This window comes from Cyprinus carpio, chromosome B12, assembly GCF_018340385.1.
Source record: "Cyprinus carpio isolate SPL01 chromosome B12, ASM1834038v1, whole genome shotgun sequence".
Classification (NCBI taxonomy): Eukaryota; Metazoa; Chordata; class Actinopteri; order Cypriniformes; family Cyprinidae; genus Cyprinus; species Cyprinus carpio.
The window spans coordinates 3,314,127-3,337,520 of record NC_056608.1 but is presented as its reverse complement, the minus strand read 5'-3'; the positions used below and the strand labels follow the sequence as shown (position 1 = coordinate 3,337,520).

Below are 23,394 nucleotides of genomic sequence, written 5' to 3'. Positions count from 1 at the left end.
CCTTCAGATTTCTCAATGGTTGTCCTTTTGAGATCATTTATTGAAAAGTTCAGTTTGTAGAAAACTTCCCAACCAAGCAGGAAGCAGAGTCATGGGATGGATCCTATATGGATCCTTTGTGTTGAGGTCCATTAATTATTAATGATTCCTGTGGGGCCGCGGGGGTTTCCATACGTTGTGATCATGAGATGCTTCTTAAAACACAGGGTCCTTGTATCTTGTGAAAAGAGTTAATGTCGTCAACTCTTGTAATCGGAAAACAACAAGGCTGACAGGAAGCTTACACATGATGTCGACGTCACATAATCAGCTCCTGATTAGTTTTCTGATTTGCGGGGGTATTTTCCAACAAAAGTCCTCTGTTGCGGAATCACGTTGTCACTTCTATTAAATGCAGACATACAACTGAGCATTGTTACTCTTTAGTTAATAATTAATGGAGTTCAGAATGTGCAGATGGGAGGAAATAGGCAACCTTAACACCACCAGGAGAACTAGTAGCCCCTCTTCGCCATACTCACCAAACTAACCCAATCATCATAAACGCCGCTTGGCGCTCTTCATCATACTCACCCATTGATTGTAATCATCAGTAAGGGAGTGATACCTGGCAGGAACTCGACTTCTTTCATCCGGACCGTAACCTTCCCAGTCCACCAAGTACTGAAACCTGTGTCCCGTCCACCTCGAGACCAGAATATGATTGATCGAATAAGTAGGTTCTCATTCTACGAGACGCGGCGGTGGGGGAACCAGGGTGGGCGGATTAAAGGATGACTGAAAAACAGGTTTTAATTTAGAGACATGAAAGATGGGATGAATTCTCCAGTATGCTGGGGGGAGTTTGTGGCAGACTGCCACTGGGCTAAGGATCTTAGTGACAGGAAACAGGCCAATAAATTTTGGAGCAAGCTTATTACATACGGAGCGGAATGTTCTTGTTAGAAAGCCACACTTTTCGACCAATGACGTAGACAGGAGGCTTCGACCGGTGGTGATCAGCCTTAGCCTTGATGCGCGCCCCCATCTGGAGGAGAGTCTCTCAGAGTCTCTCTGAAGGCGTGAGCAGAGGGGACCGCAACTTCTGATTCCAGACTAGGAAAAATGGGTGGCTGGTAACCTAAACTACATTGAAAAGGCGAGAGGTCTGTGGTTCACTGGTAACGAGTTATGTGCATACCAGGGCTCTAAACCAGTTTAAGGAATAAAAACAAAAACCGGGAACGAACAAAATTTTGACAGGAACAGAACCAGAACCAGAAACGAAATCAAATTTTATAGTTCTGAACAGAATCGAAAATTTGAAATGGCCATTAACCGGTTAATAATGTTATTTTATCGTTCCATTCAATATTTGAAATTTGCTGTCAACCAATCATGAATTCCAGTAGTACTGTCTATGCAAATGTTACACTGAAGCCAACAAGTGAAATGTCCGCTCAGCTCGGAACTCATCATAGGTAAGCCACAATGGCAATGCACCACCCTTAGAGTTTATCTGAGGATAGTGTAAGATGAATTCAACAGATCACATGCACCTGAAGCGCTTCTGTGAATGGAGAAAACTAACCCCTATAGGCTTACATAAAAAGGAATATAGGCATATACACTAAATATATTCCACTTAAATCATATTGACAGATTAAACAAACGAAAGAAAAACGGTGCAAAATTACGGTTCATTGTGACACATTCCAAAGTTTTCGGAAAGGAAAACGAAAGAGCAGAGAGTAGTTTTCTTTATTTTGCAAAGCTTTACAGTTTTAATTATTTTGCAAAAGCTTGATTGCTTTGAATAATGTCTTGCTTCTGTATAACCAACCAGCGTTGGTATGACCAACTTGCCAATGCCTTACACACACAACATAATTTTGCTATATTGAAGCCTGTACATTATCAAAATAAAATACAGTTAAAGAAACAAATAAAAAGTTACATTGATCCATTGTACAAAATTTGTTGTGTTCAGCGTGACCACGCCTCACTGTGCTGATATAGCCGATGTGAAGGATGATGTTTTATGTGGATGAAAGTACAAAAACACTATATAATAAATAATATTTTAGCATCCAGATACTTCGGGAATATGGAAACATTTGGATTATTGCCGAATTAATTAATTTGTTTTTGGATTGACATTTTTATAGCCTAAACTTTAGAGGATTTGTTTTGGAAAGAAACTAATAATGTTTGTAAACATTTTGCTTTAGCCTACAGGCATTTTACCCTTCATTATTTTGGAAAGTAATAGGGCTAATAAAATGTGACGTGAGCCGCGACTTATGTTTTTTTTTTCAATCTCAAAACACAATCTTATAGTGTTTTTTTTTACAATGCATCAAACATTTTTAAATATCTTAAAAATACTTTAATTTCTTTAAAGTGTTGATATATATATATTTAGTAGCCTACTTTTGGCCAAAATCAAGAAAATTGGCTGTGACTAAGCGCAGCGGGTTATTGGCTAATGTTACCAGATCTCTCTTTTTTCCTTTTCTTTTTGAGTAAAGAAAACGTTGTACTTTATTATTATTATTATATTGTTATTATTAGGCAAATTATAGGCAAATAAAATTGTTTTTAAAAAATAACGTTATTAACCGGTATTTCATCCACCAGAACCGGTTTCGGAGAGGTATAATATCAGAGGAACGCAGGAACAGAAACGTTCAAATATCGATTCTGCTCAGAGTGAACCGATTTAATTTTTTTTTTTTAGATTTCGAGCCCTGGTGTAGAGCCCTGCGCGGGACTGTTTTCTTAAACCAGCACCTGCCCACTCCCGCTGAATGTCATCTTTATTTATATAGCGCTTTAAACAAAAAAGATTCCGTCAAAGCAACTGAACAACATTAATTAGGAAAACAGTGTGTCAATAATGCAAAATGACAGTTAAAGGCAGTTCATCATTGAATTCAGTGATGTCATCATGCAGCTCAGTTCAGTTTAAATAGTATCTGTGCAATAATTTGCAATCAAGTCAACGATATCGCTGTAAATGAAGTGTCCCCAACTAAGCAAGCCAGAGGCGACAGCGGCAAGGAACCAAAACTCCATCAGTGATAGAATGGAGAAAAAAAACCTTGGGAGAAACCAGGCTCAGTTGGGGGGCCAGTTCTCCTCTGACCAGACGAACCAGCAGTTCAATTCCAGGCTGCAGCAAAGTCAGAATGTGCAGAAGAATCATCTGTTTCCTGTGGTCTTGTCCCGGTGGTCGTCTGAGACAATGTCTTTACAGGGGATCTGTCACCTGGTCTCTAGTTGTCCTGGTCTCCGCTGTCTTTCAGGGCTGTAGAGGTCCTTTCTAGGTGCTGATCCACCATCTGGGCTGGATACAGAATGGATCCGGGTGACTGCAGTGACCCTCTGACTTGGATACAGACTGGATCTGGTGGCTACGGTGACCTCGGAATAAGAGAGAAACAGACTAATATGAGCGTAGATGCCATTCTTCTAACGATGTAACAAGTACATCGGGTGTTATGGGAAGTGTTCCCGGTTCTGGTTTACCTAATTAATGCAGCCTAAAAATCCTTTAACGGATTTGGATATTAGAATTGTATTAGTATGTTATGTGTAAGCCAGGTTAAAGAGATGGGTCTTTAATCTAGATTTAAACTGCAAGAGTGTGTCTGCCTCCCGAACAATGTTAGGTAGGTTATTCCAGAGTTTGGGCGCTAAATAGGAGAAGGATCTGCCGCCCGCAGTTGACTTTGATATTCTAGGTATTATCTAATTGCCAGAGTTTTCAGAACGCAGCGGACGTGGAGGACTATAATGTAACAAGAGCTGGTTCAAATACTGAGGTGCTAAACCATTCAGGGCTTTATAAGTAATAAGCAAAATTTTTAAATCTATATGATGTTTAATAGCGAGCCAGTGAAGTGTTGACAGGACCGGGCTAATATGATCATACTTCCTGGTTCTAGTAAGAACTCTAGCTGCTGCATTTGTACTAACTGGAGTTTGTTTACTAAGCGTGCAGAACAACCACCCAATAAAGCATTACAATAGTCTAACCTTGAGGTCATAAACGCATGGATTAACATTTCTGCATTTAACATTGATAACAATCAAAATATATATAATATATTTTCAATAATAAAAAAAACATTTTCACAAACAACACAAACAAATCTCATTAAAAAAGGTTCCTATCAAATAGCACACCTAGGTTCCTAACTGATGACGAAGAATTGACAGAGGAGCCATCAAGGCTTAGACAGCATTCTAGGTCATTACATGCAGATAGTAATGGTGTTAATCGTCTGTTTGTTTACGTCTTTTATTGATTTTTCTGAACATTTCTGCCATATGCACATGAACTGACAGTCACCACTGATAAGCTACTACTAAATATTATAGAAACTTAATTTTCTGTAAAGTTCCTTTGCAATGATTTGTATCGTAAAAAGCGCTATACAAATAAACTTGAATTGAATTGAATTGAATAGTTGGCTGAAATTGCGAATGAAAGGTTGGTAGAAATTGTACCCCAGGAATCCACAGAAGAATATTCAGGAAACTCTGACGTTAGCTTGTGACGACCTCGCTGGTCATGTTGCTGAAGACGTAGATCCATACAGAGAGCTAAGTCTATGAGTTCGTCCAACCTGGTGGGTAATTCCACAGTGAAAATCTCCTTCTAGATACGATCAGCCAACCCATGCAGGAACATGTCCCACTGTGCCTCCTCGTTCCAACTGCACTCCGCCGCCAGGGTCCCGAACTGGATTTAATAATCAGTGACGGACTTGTCACCCTGGTGGAGATTGGCCAGCATGCATGCTGCTTCACGCCCAGCCAACGCACGATCGAACACTCTCCTCATCTCTGTGCCAGGGATTGGAACGAGGAACAGAAGGGATGTTGGTTCTCCCACACCACCGTTCCCCACAGCTCTGCCTTCCCTCACAGCAATGCCAGCACTAATGCCACCATATACTTCTCTGTGGCAAAAGTCTCTGGCTGGAGGGAAAAGAACAGAGAGCATTTAGTTAGGAAAGCTCTAACAAAGTTAGGTTCTCCGGCATACACCTCTGGTGTAGGTAGTCGTAGTTCGTGCTGGGAAAAGTTGTTCACAGGAATGGGGGGAACAGGCGGTGGGGGTTGTGCAGCGGGTGATCTTAGGAGTTGCAGCTGGCTGGTGAGCTCGGACACCTGTGCTACCAATGCCTGCACAGCTCATCCAGTGACCAGCATTTGCTCCTCCTGCCGATCCATACAAGCGTTGTTGTTAGCCACCAGATCCTGAAATCCACGAGCTTCTGCTGAATCCATTGTGTGGTCAGATTCTTCTGTCATGGAAAATAAGACAGAAGGATTCAAGTGCAGATATAACAACAGTTTATTGAACAGACAGCAAAAAGGTTTAACCATCAAAGAGCTTCAATTATCTCATGCAACCCAAAGCAACTCAGAGAAGCAAAGGGAAGCAAAAACAACACAATCCAACAGAAAATCAAATACAACAAGAAATCAGAAAAACAAAGGAGCGAGGAGACAGGAGACAATCCGCTGGTCAGGACACGGCAGACAACTCAAGAATCTGACAACACAAGGCAGCCTTAACAGACCTAATATAGAGCTGCTAATGATCCACAGCTGGGGCTGATCAGCCCTCAGCCCCAATCAGTGACACGCCCACTCCCACACACACACACGTACAGAGTGAGGATGAGACAGTAAACCCATGAACCGTGACAGACGGGGCATAGAGGAGCAACAATAATGTTGTAACGGGGCTGATGAGTCGTGAGGCGTGCGGATCCATGTGTAAGCTTTTATTAGACAGAGATGTGGTCGTAACAGGCATGGGTCAAACACTGGAAAACAGGAATATGGGGGCAAGACTAAGAATATTCCTAGGGCAAGTGTGGGTCTTTGAACAATATCCAGGCTGAGCAAGTGGGGTAATCCAGTATCCAGAGCAAAAGGGTCAAAACACGAGTAACACGGCAAGGCAAGGAAAAGACTAAACTAAGAAAACTAGAAACAGAGACAAAACTATGAAAACAAGGAACTTAACCAAGACTATGAAAACTAGAAACTAACATGGGAAAGGCTTACGTATCGCAGCTATCGCTAGGAGAGGGATATGTGCAGAACAATACTCGGCAGTTTGAAAGTGATCTAAGTGAGTGTTACATAGTGAATGTGTGATGGGTTACAGCTGTGTGCAATCAGTGCATTCAGCTGTGTGTGTGTAATCAGTGCCATGGATGATGGGAACTGTAGTCCGGGGTGACGTGCAACAGTTAGTGTGGTGCAAGAGTCCATGTAGTGAGCGGGTGACCTCTGGTGGTGAGTGAATGGAAGTTCATAGACCAGATCATGACAAATGTACAGTATGTGGAAAATAACCTTAAACCGCATAAATACATTTCATTACACCAAATAAATAAAAAAAAGCTCTTTTTTTAGCAATGTAATATAACCCCTTTAACTTTTAAAACTTTTTGACATCCTAACAACAAACAGCTTTACTCATTCTTATACATAGAGTCTTATACTGTCTATCAGCTATGACTATTTTAGTCTTTCAAAGAACAAAATGAATGGAAAAACAGTAATAAAAATGAGACATAAATGACATCAGCTTGCTGGTTTGTTTAAATCTATTTTAATGAGTCCCTTGCTACCTTGGTGGTTCCCACCTCCTTCAAAAAATCTGAATGACTATCGTCCGGTTACCCTCACGTCAACAGTCATGAAGTTCTTTGAGAAACTTATAAAGAACAACATGTCCTTCTCCATCCCTGATACTTTGGACCCTCTTCAGTTTGCCTATCACCCCAATAGATCCACTGAAGATGCCATCTCTCACATCTTGCACTCTTCTCTCACACACATTGACAGCAGCAATGGGAACTATGTAAGGCTGCTATTCATTGACTATAGCTCAGCTTTCAATACTATAGTCCCCATCAAGCTAGCTTCTAAACTCATGGACCTTGGCCTGAATTCTTCAATATGCAACTGGATTCTTGATTTCCTCACCGGCAGACCTCAAGTGGTGAAAGTAGGCCAGTACACCTCCAACTCCATCACCCTGAACGTGGGAGCTCCACAGGGCTGTGTCCTGAGTCCCCTGCTCTACTCTCTCTACAGACATGACTGCATGTCTTCCCACAGCTAGAGATAGATGTGGTATTATCAAATTTGCTGATGATACTGTGGTTCTGGGCCTAATTTCCAACAACAATGAAGCCGCATACTTGGATGAGGTAGAGAAACTCACATCATTTTGCCTGGACAATTGTCTCTCTTTGAATGTGACTAAAACTAAAGATCTGATTGTGGACTTCAGGAAGAGACAGCAGGGGCCCTATACTCCTCTTATGATCAGCAGGACCCCTGTGGAGAGGGTGAGCAGCTTCAAGTACCTCGGTGTAAACATCTCAGAGGACCTGACTTGGACTACCCACATTCAAACTCAGGTTAAGAAAGCCAGGCAAAGACTGTACCATCTGCGACAGCTGAGAAAATTCAGTGTCTCACCAGCAATCCTGAAAACTTTCTATTCAGGGGCCATAGAAAGTGTATTGACTCAGTGTATCTCAGTGTGGTATTGGAACAGCTCCAGTCAAGACTGCAAAGCCCTGCAGAGTGTAGTGCGCTTAGCTGAGCGCATCTCAGGGTCTGCTCTCCCCTCTCTGCAGGACATCTACCTCAAACGCTGCAAAAGCAGAGCTGTTAAAATCATTAAGGACACAAATCACCCTGGTAACTCTCTTTTCATTTTGCTGCCATCTGGTAAGCGTTTCCGTATCCTGATGGCTAAAACTGAGAGACTTAGGAGGAGCTTCTTCCCCCAGGCCATCAGGCTCCTAAACTCAAACTCAGTCTCTTAACCTCTACATGACTTCAATTATCAGTAAGATACTGAATATACTGACATTGACACTTGCACACAGCAATTTCTATAATTTTTATTTTAATTTATTTACTTTTTTACCTCTATTGCTGCTATTTAAATACCCTGTACAAACTGTTTGCACATTCTCCTCTTGTACATTCCTGCTAATCTTAATATTTATTAAGTCTACAGTATACTGTCCTCCACATTTTATTTTATAAGCATTTTATTTTATTCTTATTTTTTATCTTACTTTTTTCCATATCATATTTTTTTGTATAATTTTCTTGTGTTTGTATTCTTTAATAATTGCACTGTCCATGGAGCGGACTTGACTTACATTTCACTGCTGGTCATATGCTCTCCATATAACCATGTATTTGACAAATAAAAATCTTGAATCTTGAATCTTGAATAAAATGCAGGCCAGGAGCGAGGCCCTGTACGGTCACACACTTGGCACAGCCCTTGCGACGGTACTGAGTGTTAACTCCAAATGGTCCTCTAATAAAGCTGGTTACTGTGTGGTCAGAGCTATAAATATTGTATTGCACAAGCTTCTAAAACTCTTCATTAAGTTAATGTTTCACCACAGGTGACAGAACCAGATGAAATTGAAGGTGAAATTGAGTGTCTCCTTCGTTTCGTCCAAATAGAAGTACAGTTATTTTACATTTATACTAACTGAGGCCCAAGATTGCTGGTGAACCCCAGTTTGATTTGGGTCACTATACAGCATGAATGTAAAGTAGTCCAGAACATTGGATAGAGGCCAGATTGAATTTTAAATGACCACTGTCCTAAAAGTGTCTTTGAAGATCTCTCTCCCTCTCTCTCTCTCTCTCTCTCTCTCTCTCTCTCTCTCTATCTTAGCCTGTGTTACCCTCTTAACACCATTTAACTTTCATTTAACTCTCTTTCTCCCTCTTAGTGATTAAACTGAATGACTGCATTGAAAAGTAGATATAATGTTTGAACACCCCCTTTTCACAAGCACTCAGCATCTTTCTTTTGCCCCCTTGGTCCCCACCTACTGTCCCCTGCCCTATATAAGTGTGTTTCTCAGTATGCAATACAAAGAGCAAGAAGCAATGGAAGAAAGAAATTGAGTAATGATAAGGAGTATGTTCACACTCCAGTAAATCGGCATGAAGTGTAAAGTCCTGTTCTATTTATGGTTGTTGGGCCAAATAAAGCCAGGTAAGTACTAGCACCAGAGAAGACCGAAAACCACAAATGGTGCTGGATTACAATAAGACAAAGGGAGGGGTTGATAATTTGGACAAGGTTACAGCCACCTACAGCTGCCGACGCATGACTGCCCGTTGGCCCCTTGTCATTTTCTTCAACATCATTGATGTGAGCGCCTACAATGCCTTTGTGTTATGGAGTGATATAAACAAGGACTGGAACAGCGGAAAACTGAGTCGAAGGAGAATTTTCCTGGAGCAGCTGGGTTACGAGCTAGTGAAACCTCACATCGAGAGAAGACGGTGCCTTCCAAGAGCATCAATGGCTGCTGCAACTGTTGTGAAGGACATCCAAATGGAGACGCACACTCCATTGGTTCAAACTGCAAGCAGGAAACGTGGGAGGTGCCAGGTCTGTTCCAACACAAATGACACCAAGACCAGCAACAACATGTGCAAAATACAAAAAACAAAATCCTCAAATATAACTCACACACATCCTTAACAAAAAAACAAAATCAAATCAAACAAAAATATGTAATTTACCAAATCCATATCTCTATGAAAAAAACATCACAAAAAAACAATATGCTGTTCATGCTGTCTATGCTGTTTGTATTCTGTCTAACTCATATCATTGCATAAAGCACTTCCAGTCTCAAAACAATTCCTGACAAAATGCTCAAATTTACTTTTTATAGGTGGTTTTGTAAATCCATCTTTCTTTCTTTCTTTCTTTCTTTCTTTCTTTCTTTCTTTCTTTCTTTCTTTAATTAACTGTTATGTGTTCCTTACTGTTGTTCTGATGGTAATGATGTTCTGTTTTAGAAATAAAATCCTTCTGAATGTTTGAAATTGTTTGTTTATCTTTGGGTCAAATTGACCCCACACAGTATGTATGTTGCAGTCCTTGATAACAAAAAGGACTGTTATGTGTTCCTTACTGATGTTTTGATTGTAATGATGTTCTGTTTAAAAATAAAATCCTTCTAAATGTTTGAAATTGTGTTTGGATGTCAACTTAAAAGGTTATTTAAGTAGTCAACAAAGACATAAATTACTTGAGACACAAACCTTTGTAAAAAAAAATCATATTCTGGAGGTTTAAATTACTGGGGTCAAAGTGACAGAGGGAAGTTTTTTGAATATAATATTGAATATGTAAAATTATAATGAACATTATAAAATTATGTTATAGTGACCTCAATAAAACAACCAAAACAAATGTGTGTGAAATTTTAATATTTCTTATGTTTTATACAGCTAAAAGAGCCTGGAGGAAGGAACACCGATGCTACAAAATGTGTACAGGACATTGAAAAAAATATCAGCAGGTTAATTTTATGTTTACAGAGTTGTCCCCATTAAATTAGGAAAAGTCATTAAATCTGAAGCAAAAAAAAAAAATTAAATCATGTATTTACAGATGTTAAACATTGAATGGGGTCAAATTGACCCCAAAGATAATAGGAGGGCCAGTAGGACGCCTAGTTAATTATGTTATAGAAGATTATCCAAAACAACTGCAGTACACTTAATAAAGTTATAGCCCTCTGAATTCAAGTGCTTTCCTTGTTGTATTGCTTATTTGTCACTTTTGATAAAAGCACCTGGTAAATTAATCAATGTAAACGGAAAAAGATTCTGTTATAGAGCTACATTCAGCCATAATTTTATAGACGCCCTGTTCATTTTTAAAGCAGATCTAAATCAAGCACAGGCTTTGAGCGACTGCTCTCATTTTTAGTCCTCCCATAGTGTTCTGATATTCTCAGGCTCCTCTGCAGATGTCTCTGTGTCTCCGGGCTCCTCGGATGTCCTCAACTGTTCCTTTACATTGCCGCCTCTAGCTGATGATTCACTCTTGAATATCATCTGGTCCTTCAGTGGTTTAGTCATTGCCTCAAGGAACCACACTCAACCAGGCTTCTTCTTGAACACCACTGCCTCCTTCATTGGCTCCTTCCCACTGACTGTTTACAATGCCACTCCAGACCATCAGGGGGGTTATGAGTGCAGGGTGAGCTACAATGAAACCAATTACTCTACAGACGTGACTCTGACAATGTTAGGTGAGTCTAACTGTTGAAAAACAGAGGACCAATGTTCAACTTACTCACATATATAAATACAATACATATCCCACAGACAAACAAACTTAACCTTAGCGTCTTTTCTAAATATCTCACAGTTCCTCCACTGGTCTCCATCATATTACCTGAAGTAGTTTTGAAAAGAAAAACTTTGGTTGAATGTTGGACAAGGAGCTTTAGTCCATCACAAATCATGTTTACCTGGACAAGAGCGGGAAACAAAATCCAAGAACCCTAAAAGCTGCTAGTATAGCGCACAGAGGACGGGCTGTACGACGCGGTCTGCTGGCTGACCTTAATCCCTCAGATCTCTGACCAGAACATGAGCTTTGGCTGTGAGGTGCAGAACACAGCCCTGCTGAAGCCCATCTTAGAGGAGTTCACGCTGCACATCACAGGTATTCAGAACTCACACATCTGACGGCTAGATATTATTCACATTAGTTGCATGAATTTCACAACGCATTCATCAATGCTTCGTCAGTTGCAAGATGGTGCAAATGTCCCAAGCATTTTGTGGAATTGTGCAACTTGTGCACATGCTGTAGAGTTTGCCTCACAGAAGGCTTCAGTTCCAGCTACATCCTTGCAGATACCTCCTTGATGTTGTCAGTTTGCTAAATTGGGGCAAAAATATAAGGATATGTTATGGATAGTTTATGCTAGGGATGTGCAGTCCATGCAAGCTGTGAATGCTCCACAAATCAAGCCTTTTAAGAGAATGAGTTCAGGGAACTGGCTTAATATTAACATTACTATTCCCTTGTCATCTGAGGGCAACATAATGCTCACATAATAAAATATTGAGAATACGTGTGTAACTGTCCATAAATTAATTATTTGCCAAATGACGGTAAATTACTGTGAATTTGTGCTAATTATGGAGGGATTCAGGTGAGCAGATTCACAACAGTTGTGGCATCTGCGTTTCATTGCTATGAATTATCCTCATTGTTCTACATTCTCATAGGTTTCTTAGCATGATTTCCCATGTAAAGTAAGCTGTCCGTGTAATCCCTCTCTTCCGGGTCCTCACCGGCACACCTCGCTCTTGCTCCAAGTGGGCCTCGAACCCAGGTCTCCGGCATGGGAGGCGGACACACTAACAAGGAGGCTAAATGACTGCAGCCACTAGCGTCAGGTTTACCTGCACAGCAGCTACTTGCTGGCCTCTGTTACATCCGCAAATTGCTCGCCCAAGTGGAAAAATGTGTGGTTGCTTCCAGTTCTTGATTACCGAAAACCAGATTGTACATGAAGAAGAACTAACCATTTGATTTTCTCATGCTTGGCAAATCTTGCATGTGTGACATGTATAAATGTGTGTCTAAGAATTTGGGAATGCATTGCCACCAAATAGATATTCCTGGCAAAGGCCTACATTTACATCGACACTTGACACTTGGTGTTTCTTATTTGATGTCTCTTATAAATTAGATAGCATACCCAGGTAAAGAAGTCACCGCTTGTCACTGGTTTATGGTTGTTCTGCTTTTCTAAGCCAGTCTACACTTTATCCAGCTCTGCAGGTCAAATCTTGGCTCTCTCTGTCTAGTTTTTTCAAAGGTCTCTCTCTCTGCTGTTCCCTCCTCTTCCCACTCCTCTCCACTCACCCTCTCCTGCAAACTCAGTGGATTCTACCCTGACAACGTGTCCATTCTCTGGATCCAGAATGGAAAGGTTCTTCCTAACTGTACTTTGTCCGTCCAGAATGAGGAAGGAATGTACGGGAGACATCAGTATCTCACCCTGAGTGCGGAGGAGAGGAGCAGAGGAGGAGAGGTGCAGTGTGTGGCCAGCCGCCTGATGTGAAAGAACCTGCCTATGGAACTATCGACCTCTCCGCCGTTGACCCACAAGGTATGGGACATATGACTTCACTTCTTATTTACAGTATTCTTTATTTAAATATGTGACAACAAAACCAGTCATAAGTAGAATAAGAGTATATTATAGGATTAGCCAATAATACATTGTGTGGGTCAAAATTATGAATTTTTCTTTTATGCCAAAAATCATTAGGATAATAAGTAAAGATCATGTTCCATGAAGATATTTTTCATTAGTAATATGCATTGCTAAGAACTTCATTTGGTGAATTTCCAAATATTATTATTTATTCATTTAATTTTTTTTGCATCCTTAGATTCCAGATTTTCAAAAAGTTGTATCTCGGCCAAATATTGTCAGATCCTAACAAACCATACATCAATGAAAAGATTATTTATTCAGGTTTTCAGTAATGTGTAATGCTAAACTATGTCAAGATTAACAGGTTTATTGTGCTTTATGATCCAATCAGCATTGACAACAGACTCAAGTGGGTGCTTAAATGAGTCTAATCCAAATTTCAAAAAACACAAACCTGCATCTCAACTTCACTTTACATTAAGAACACTCTAGACCATGAAGGGCACTTTAGAGTGGGAACAGTCTTGATCATCATATTGAATGGTTGTTCCAAACCAAAGTGCGTAAAACTGGCCACCTCAAACAGCCCTTCGCAATGAAGGATTGTGAAGGGTACACTTGGTTCAGGTGTTCAGGAGCAGAACTGGACTCCCCTGATCAACAATGACTAGTGTTGTGTTTTAATTGGATTAAAGGTAAACTGTGTGAAATAGTGTAGAAACAGGTATATAGCTGGAGGTGGAGAAGAAGTTCTTATTAGTTTACTGCACTAATCTCTTTCAGTGCAAAACCCAGGTCTGAATAAGTCAGCCAAGGCTTTGGTAGCAATGATGATAATTTCACTCACACTGGTTTCTTTGCTCTGCTTTGGATTTTCTTGGAAGAGAAGGGATGGTAAGTCTGGTAACACACCAATGACTTAAGATACAAGCAGAAGGCTTTCCGTTAGCAGCCCCATTCATCTCAATGGGAGTCGTTTCATTCCTGAAAAAAATGTGATGTAAATGCATCCATATTTGCTGTTCCAAAACATTTGAGCCAATCACCTGAACTGTAAATGTGACTTGTCACTCTCTATATAAGAGAGGAATCAAGTTTTTCTTTGTTAGCATGGCCCTGTTAGTGATAGCTCTGGTGGTATATGCTGTAATAACTGCATGATTCCGGGACAGAAAGCATCTTTCTCCATTGGTATGTATTCAGAAGAACCTGGTGAAAAAACATTTTAAAAAATACAAATCTTTTAAAATTCTAAACATTTTTAAACATTTACTTACCGTCTAGTTGTTCCAAACCTGTATGAACTTCTTTCTTCACTCTCTCTCTCTCTCTCTCTCTCTCTCTCTCTCACACACACACACACACACACACACACACGTATTGAAGAATGTTGGAAACCAAGCAGTTTCTGGTCCCCATTGTTTTCCATAGTGCTTTTTTGCCCAATGATCATGAACATTGAATGAACAGCTGAATGGAAATGCTGACACTGTCACATCTCTTTTCCTCAGAGAAGCTGAAGTCTCTGAACATCTCAGCGATTGTTCTGCCCCCCAGGGTGGTTGTGAGTAAGAAACGCAGAGTCACCATCAGTGTGGAAGGCAGGTTGGCAGAGAGAGTACAGACCACATGGTTTCTCAATGATGTTCCCATTACAGACACTGCATACAGAGGTATCAGTCAACTAATGTCAGTCATTAGTCAATAATAATAATTAATAGTCAACATCAGTCAATCATTCACCTTCATCCTTTACTAGTCTACTGTAGGCAAACCTTTTGGCCATTACAGTTTATTATGCAAATCTAATGACGCATAACTTGACTGTGGGCAAATTAATTTTGTGCAAGTGCAATATGTGATTCAGAACTAGTTGACTGAGACTAGTGACAGAACTAATGAATGACTAGTTATGCAAGTAGTTCTACTACTTTACTGATGTTTGAAATTGACTTTAATTGCATTGTTTCTGCACTATTTCAAGTCAAAGGGACAAATGCAAATGATCTTAAAGTTACAGATCTAGTAGATATGAAAGTGGTGGTTTTGCACATGGGATCTTTCTTAACTTATGCAAATTATGAACAAGTGTTATAATAAATGTGTATGTTTCACCCTTTCTGACTTTTCATCTCCTCTCTCTTTCTCACCCTGTCTCTCTCACAGAGAAAAAATATGGTCCTTTTTGCTTGGCAGCCTATACTCCTCACAGCTCTCATGTGTCTTTGGTGTCGGAGAAAAGCTCTCTGCTGCCCTCTGCTGCTGCCTCAGGATATTACAAGCTGCACACTCAGATGTTGCCATGCTTGTTCTCCTGCTCCATGAAGCAGCTGTTCTCCTCCGTCACATTTATAACAAACCTGTCCATTCACAAGGGTGCAGTTTTCAAATGCCACATCTCATTTAAGGGCAAAGACAAGCTTGTGGCCAAGAGAGTTTCCGACAAGTTTATTATTCAAGGTCGGAGGTCGTTCATGAATTATCTGCAGAAAATATGTCCGGGTCTCATATCACTCCAAACTGAAAAATGGAAAGAAATTTTGTTTTGTGTAAAGAAAAATATTGTAATATTATTAGTATTATTACAATTACAATTTTTGCATTAGATAGATCGTTCTCATGACAATCACAATTTTAGACACACATACCTTTGAGAAGGTTTTTGTTTTGTAACTCTTATTATTCTAAAGGCACTTTCATAAATTAAAGTCAATATAACAAATAAAAATATTATAAATATTTCTACAAAACTGTAATATATTTAATGAAACATTTTTTGGTTTTGCATCACAGTTATGAGAAAACATTTTTTAATGTAATAAAATATTGTGGTGCTCTTTTTTTACATTACAATTAGGAAAATTGGATTAAATAAAAATGTCTGAAAATATTTAAGCAAAATATAATTATTGCATTTCATAAAATGTTGTTTGTTTTTTTCCACTAGCTATGAGAACCTGATTAAAAAAAACTTTATGGTCCTAAAATAACCTTCATTTTCATAGGTAAAGCATCATTTGTTTTTCTAGCTCTAGATTTTCGAGTGAAACACGACCCAGACATGTTGAGCTGAGGTTTGGTGACCCTACTGGTTGCACCTGCTGGTTCCTGTTTCAATATTTTTGTTCTCCTTTAGCATAAAGTAAGATGCATGTTTCAATCTATTTCATTTCATCATGTTTACAAGCCAGTGTTGATGTTTTTTTGGTTTTGTAGCACCACCTGAAGTTTCATTGATCCAGTTCTCAGAGTCAAATGAGGAAGGAGGTGCAGTATGACAAACAGTGCACACATTAAAATAGTGCAAACGATGTAAATGCATCATTACAGAAGGTTTTCTCTCCCCAGGCGTTGTGACCATGATGGCCCAGGCCTCTGGCTTTCATCCGGACATCACCACCTTCCGCTGGTTCTGTGAGAGCAGCGAGCTGAGCCCCGTGTCTGTCCCGCAGGTGCTGGCGGCCCCCCTCAAACATCCCCCAACACACCACACTACATCTGCAGGCCCCCGCCGCAGAGCTGGAGCGAGGGAAGAGCCAGGTGTGGGTCACTGTCCACCACACGGCCCTCAAACAGCGCCTCACACACCAGACTAGAGGTGACATAACTGAGCACTTGGGATTCAGATAAAGACAGTGTTTAGAATGGAGTGCATCAGTGGTCTTGGTGCTGGAGGTATTTTTCCATTTGTTTTTCCCATAGGAATTTTTATAAAGTCTTCATTAGAACATTATAAGTAATGAACCAAACCAGCTACTAGGAAAATCACAACATTAAAAAAACTTTGATTTGAAGCAAAGAAAAGTATTTGATAATTGGACAAAAATACAAAGGTAGAAGACTGTGAACTTAACAGCTTTATAGAGGGAAAGAACTGCAATCCCATGACATTTACATTTAATCATTTAGGATGGACGTACCATAGAAGCAATCATATCAACAAGAAAGCAACAATATATAAGTGCTGTGATAAAAGTACTTATAGTACAAGTAGCAATGTTTTTTTTTTATAATAATAATAAAAAAGTAGAAAAAGTAGATGGAATAGAAATAAAACAGAGAGAGCTAATGTTAAAGGGTTAATTTATTATTATTTGTTTTATAATAATTAAAAAGAAAACAAGTGGATAGAATTGAAAAACAAATGGAGAGTGCTAGTGTTAGAGGGTCAAGTTTTTTAATATATAATCAATAATGGGGAAGTCGTGGCCTAATGGTTAGAGAGTCAGACTTGCAATCCAAGGGTTGTGAGTTCGAGTCTCGGGCCGGCAGGAATTGTAGGTGGGGGGAGTGAATGAACAGTTCTCTCTCCACCTTCAATACCACGACTGAGGTGTCCTTGAGCAACGCACCGAACCCCCAACTGCTCCCCGGGCGCCGCAGCATAAATGATACCCACTGCTCTGTGTGTGTGTCTGTGTGTGTGTGTGTGTGTGTGTGGTTCACGGTGTGTGTGTGTTCACTTTGGATGGGTTAAAAGCAGAGCACGAATTCCGAGTATGGGTCACCGTACTTGGCTGTATGTCACGTCACTTTTTTTTTTCACTTTCATAATAGAAAACAACTATAGAAAGGAAATAGATTAGAGAGTGCTGAATGAAGCACTGCGAATAACATAATTGGATTAAAACAATAAAATGGATTAAATACATAATTTGTGGAGCTTATAGGTAAAAAATCACTGCAAGCTCTTTTGGAGCAGTTTGCTCACTACGACTCTCTGATTGGTGGAGATTTTTTTGCAGAATCATGGGTAAAGTACTTTTCACCAGGAGTTATGCTGTTAAACACAATTCTTTAAAAAAATCATTTTAAATACTGTGGACTGATGGTTTCAAAAGAGGCTTATACCATCGATTAACAACCTCAGAGCTCACAGTAGGTCAGTCTTTAAAGGTTATCTTAACAGAATCAGGTTTTACTTCTGGAACTGGACTGTTGAACTCTGTAGCAAACTATCAAACTATTATTTGTGCTGTATATACAGGTACTCTGCACAGTATGAACATTTTCTAGAATAGCAAAAATGACCTACTGACAAAATGTGATAAATATTGCATCCCACAGTGCATTGTGCTCAACTTCTACTTCCAATGTGACAAATTAAGTCAGTGGTTCCCAAACTGGGGGCCGCGGAGCTATGACAAGGGGGGCGCAACAAGGCTGAGTATTTTGCAAAAGAAACCTCTGCAGGGTGATAAAATTTTCCCACTCATCAAGCGTCTTGCCTGATAAGTAAATAAATGCAAAATACATATTTGAATGACCTCAACATGACTCGCAGTACCCGCTTGAGCGCTGTCAGTTGTATAAGTTGTGGTTGTATCAATAACAGACCACTAGATGGCACGATTGAAGAATCAGAGTTGTATTGCAGGGAGTCATGTAGAAATATTTTTATATATTTTATATATTTTAAATGGACAAATTTCACAATATTGCAGTGTTTACTGTATTTTTAATAAATAAATGCAGCCTTGGTGAGCATAAAAGAATTTCTAAAAAAAAATAGGGTTGGGGAGGAGGGGGATGGGCGGAAATATTATTCTCTACAAAAGGGTTTGCCTGGCAGAAAAAGTTTGGGAAACACTAAGAGTGAAGACATTTAAACACAAAACTAGATTAAGTATGCAAAACACCCATAATGCTGCTGCTTTTTGTTTATGTGTAAAGAACACCATACTTTAGCTGCAGTGCTCTCAGGTAAAGCAATATATCCTTGTGGCGGGGGAGGCGTGGTTCAGCGAGGTCTGCGATGGGAGAGAGAGCGGGGAGACGAGCGGTAGTAGGTGGGTCAAGTGCCAAAATACTAACACCTGGGTCTCGTTGCAGTAATTGGCGTGGGGAGACGGTATATAAGCCAGTCGGAAACCGGCGAGGAGGAGAGAGAGCTGAGGACTCGTGGGGACCAGGAAGCCGGAAGCCAGAGAAATTCCGACGAGTATTGTGAGACAGTGACTAAGTGTGTGCGCATGTGGCGTGATTGTTTTTTGTTTGGTAAATAAAAATACCCACGAGCCTCAGACAGCTGACCCGGTCTCCTTCCTTCTTACCCGACGAACAAGGGAAATACTACACTGGTGCCGAAACCCGGGAGGAAGGAGGGACGCACTGCCGAAGATCCCTCATCGCTGGGGTGAATCTGCGGTGCCATCGAGCATGGTGGAGCAGTCTGCCGCCGTGGACGCTCGAGGCGGTGGGCTGGAGTGATTTGCCGGGGGGACGGACGAGCTTGCTGCCGGCCACCTGAGATGTGGAGGGACGGCTGCCTTCCGGAAGGGAGCAGAGGAGTCGCCGCCGTTCGCCTGGGGCCACCACCAAATCATCGGCATATTTAATAATGTGCCTGCCTGGATATTGACTTCTGCACCTTTCAGAGTATAGAATAAATAACAGAGGTGAAAGAATACAGCCCACTGAGGGGTAAAGCTCCCGGGAATGTCCTCCATTTACTCATACTCTTTGAGATCTTCTGGTCAGAAAATCCAAAATCCAGGTTAAATAGTATTAAATGCTGTCTATAAATTAAAGTATTAAATGAAAATCTATAAATAACCCAATGAGCAATGAGTCTTACTCATGCATGACTCATTGTCAAATGATTTGGTTCCATAAAGCTAATTTTTTAACATAGCTCAAGCTCAATCACTTTGAAAATGCTGGGAAACTAACCGGGTCAGGAGTAGGCTAAACTGATCCTCTAACACTGACCAATACAATCTAAAATTGCCCTTTAAAGCATTAAAATCACAAAATTAAAAGTTAAAATGAATAATAAAAAACAGACTACATTTGAACTGGTAACAGGAACACGTGAACTCATTTGAGCTTAATAATTGGGACTGTATTAGCTTACATTTGATTTACCCATTATAGTCCCTTTGCGGTTACTGTTTTGCATTGTATGTCGGTTTAAAATTCTCCATCACATTAAATGTCCCACAACAAATATTTAAAAAAAAATGTATATTTTACTCTATTGCGCTCCGCCTGATTAACACACATCGCCAGCAAAATGCAAAATGGATATGTTTGCATGACTTTCAAACATTTACAGATGAAGAATATTAGTTATGCACTGAGGAAAACACAACGTCTCAAATGCACTAAACCAGTGGTTCTCAAACTTTTTATACCGAGTACCATCTCAGAAAAAATTTGGCACCATGATGACCAACATTAAAATACTGCATACTGTGCAAAATACTGTGTATATTTATAATGTAATACATTATATAAATATACATACATGCATGTATATATTTACGAAAAATGTATGTTTATATATTAAATATATTTGTATATCATATAAATTATATGAATATGAATATATACATGTAAATATATGTAAATATTTTCAAAATATATATTGTATGTGTGTATATATGTATATACATAAATCTACACAGTACACACATATATTATGTAAACAAAAAAATTTATTTTGGTTGCGATTAATGGTGATTAATTGTTGTACAGCACTAGTTTTAACATTAATTTATATTTAATTTAGAGATTCCTCTGTGTACCACACTTTTAGAAGCACTGCATTAAACAGCACACATTTATACATTTATATTACATTTTTACACCGTTTGTCATGCTGGATCAATTTTAACCATGATCGACATTCAGGGCTGCTAAAGAGCAAGTGTGCACATTATATTATCTTGACTCATTGAACCCGGATCAAATTAGTGAGATTAATAGTGTCAAAAATTTTAATTTAACCCAGGATAGCCCAAAAAAGAAACCACCTGTTACAATAAAAAGTGGTAGTGGTTTGCTGCAATTTTCCAGCAGGTTTTTGATTGTCATTCTTTATTATTTGACATGTCACACAGGTTTTCACATGACGTTTCATGTCGGACCACATGCCTGGCCAGAATGCTACTTCTTGGAGTCGTTTGTACGTTTTATAGATTCCTCCATGGCCACTAAGACAACTGGAATGGTAGTGCTTCAGCAAAGAGGGCCGAAGACTGCTGGGAACGTAGACTCGGTAGTGCATCTGGTTATCTGGTAGGTAAGTTTCTGATATAATTTGTAAGAACTTCATATTGGTCCATTAAACATGCTTTCAATAGTTTTGTAACCTCAGGGTCTTTGTGCTGTTCCTCCCACAGGACAACATCTGACAATGGCAGGTCTGACTCCTTGTGGCTTGTGTACAGAGTGCAGCTCGAGATTGGTGAAGACCAGGATAATGCATCTGGTGCTACATTGAGTTTCCCTTTTCTGTCCTCAATAATGAAGTCTAATTTCTGCAGTCGCAGGACCCAACAGATGAGTCGCCTGGTGGTTTTGGTGGAACCCATGACCCATTGCAGAGCAGAATGGACAGTGACAACTGTGAAGAGTTTGTGTTCCAGGTAGTGTTGACATTTTTCCAGGGCCCACATGACTGCCAGACATTCTTTTTCAGTTGCCGTATAATTAAGTTCAGCTCCAGTTAAGGTTCTACTGGCATAGGCAATGACCTCCTCTTTGCCCTGGTCTTTCCGTTGTGCCAGAATAGCACCCAAACCAGTGTCACTGGCATCGATGTAAACGGTGAAGGGGAGCTGAAGATCTGGATGGCCAAGGATGGGTGGTGAGGTGAGGCAATACTTTAACTGCTCAAACGCTTGTTGGCACTGAATTGTCCATTCAAACCGATGTCCTTTCTTTTTTAGTGAGTTGAGGGGTTCAGCTATCCTTGAAAATTTTGGGACATACCGATGATACCACCCAGCCAATCCAAGGAACCTTTGAACCTCCTTCAGATTTCTAGGCACAGGGTAAGCATGAATGGCCTCAGTCTTACATGGGTCTGCTGAGATGCTGTGAATGCTTTCAACTGGTGATTTCTTGAAGAAAAAAACTTGCTCTTCTTCATATTAATAGTAAGACCAACAGTCTTCAATCTGTGGAGGGCAGTCTGAAGGTCATGAATGTGCTGGGTGATTGAAGGTGGGTGAATGATTATATCGTCTATATAGACAAAGCATATTTTTCTCCTTAGTTCCCCCAGAACTGTTTCCATAAGTCTCTGGAAAGTGGTGGGAGCATTTTTGAGACCAAACGGCATAACATTAACTGACAGAGACCTGCAGGAGTGATGAAGGCAGTCTTGGCTTTGCTATTGGGGTCCATTGCTACATGCCAATAGCCACTGTTAAGATCAATAGTGGAGAAAATGGCTACTCCTGGAGAGTGACTCCAGGATTTCTGTGATGTTTGGAAGAGGGTAAGCATCACTTTCAGTTACAGAATTAACCTCTCTGTAGTCCACACAGAATCTAAGTTTGCCATCCTCTTTGGGTACCAAGACCACTGGGGAGGCCCAACCAAAGTGGTATGGCTCAACAATTCCTTGCATCAACATTTCCTCAAGCTGTTCCTCCATGGAAAGCTGTTTAAGAGGGGACAAGCAATATGGTTTTTGCTTAATCCTCTGGGGTTCTTCATTTAGGAGTCACACTCTGGACCTTCGCAGTCAAAAGTGACAGGACCCCTGAAATCAAAAATTTTTTTCCCCAGTAAAATCAATGTAATATATTTTTATTCAATAATATTTTTTCTTTTGAATTTTGAGAGAATTTTATGGTAATAATTAATATTTATGCTATAATTATGATCTATTTTTCCCCATTGAAAATAATAATAAAAAAATTATATATATATAATTTTCATTATTTTTCAATTAATGCTGTATTTCAGGTTAAAATAGAGACTAGGCCTTTAAAATCCATTTTTTAAAGTCAGATTGGTGCCTCCTGGTGGGAGTAGTGAGCAATAATTTCATGCATTAACATAGTTAACCACTAGATTGATGTACAGCTCTCTAAAGAAAGGCTTGCGAATTCCCTAGTTGTTTTTGCACATATTTTCTCCTTTTTTTTAGGTTGTTGATTTGAATATATATCTAAAAAACCACAAATACTACATGTTTTTTGTTTTTTTTTTTTTAAATTGGTTTAAGGAATCTCCCTTTTCTGTCCAAGATACTAGAAAAGGTAGTATCCTCACAATTATATTCCTTCTTAGAGAAAAATGGCATCTGTGAGGATTTCCAGTCAGGATTTAGACCGTATCATAGTACTGAGACTGCTCTCCTTAGAGTTACAAATGACCTGCTCTTATCATCTGATCGTGGTTGTATCTCTCTATTAGTGCTATTGGATCTTAGTGCTGCGTTCGACACTTTTGACCACACCATTCTTTTGCATAGACTAGAACACTTTGTTGGCATTAATGGAAGTGCATTAGCATGGTTTAAATCGTACTTATATGACCGCCATCAATTCGTAGCAGTGAATAAAGAGGTATCATATCGATCACAATTGCAGTATGGAGTACC

At 39.8% G+C, this 23,394-nt stretch overlaps 1 long non-coding RNA gene across 4 annotated transcripts; it reads left to right on the top strand.

Moving 5' to 3' along the window:
• Positions 1–16,544: 16,544 nt before the first annotated feature.
• Positions 16,545–22,639, top strand: LOC109053900. Of its 4 annotated transcripts, none has more exons than XR_006155950.1 (9): positions 16,552–16,650; positions 18,885–18,998; positions 19,118–19,548; positions 20,897–21,078; positions 21,179–21,243; positions 21,323–21,424; positions 21,566–21,650; positions 21,728–21,832; positions 21,939–22,639. It is a non-coding gene; the product is annotated as an uncharacterized LOC109053900 (long non-coding RNA). The 4 variants fall into 4 exon arrangements; XR_006155949.1 differs by having other exon boundaries at positions 16,552–16,592; positions 21,939–22,638; XR_006155948.1 differs by lacking the exon at positions 16,552–16,650 and having other exon boundaries at positions 18,772–18,998; positions 22,057–22,636.
• Positions 22,640–23,394: the final 755 nt, after the last annotated feature.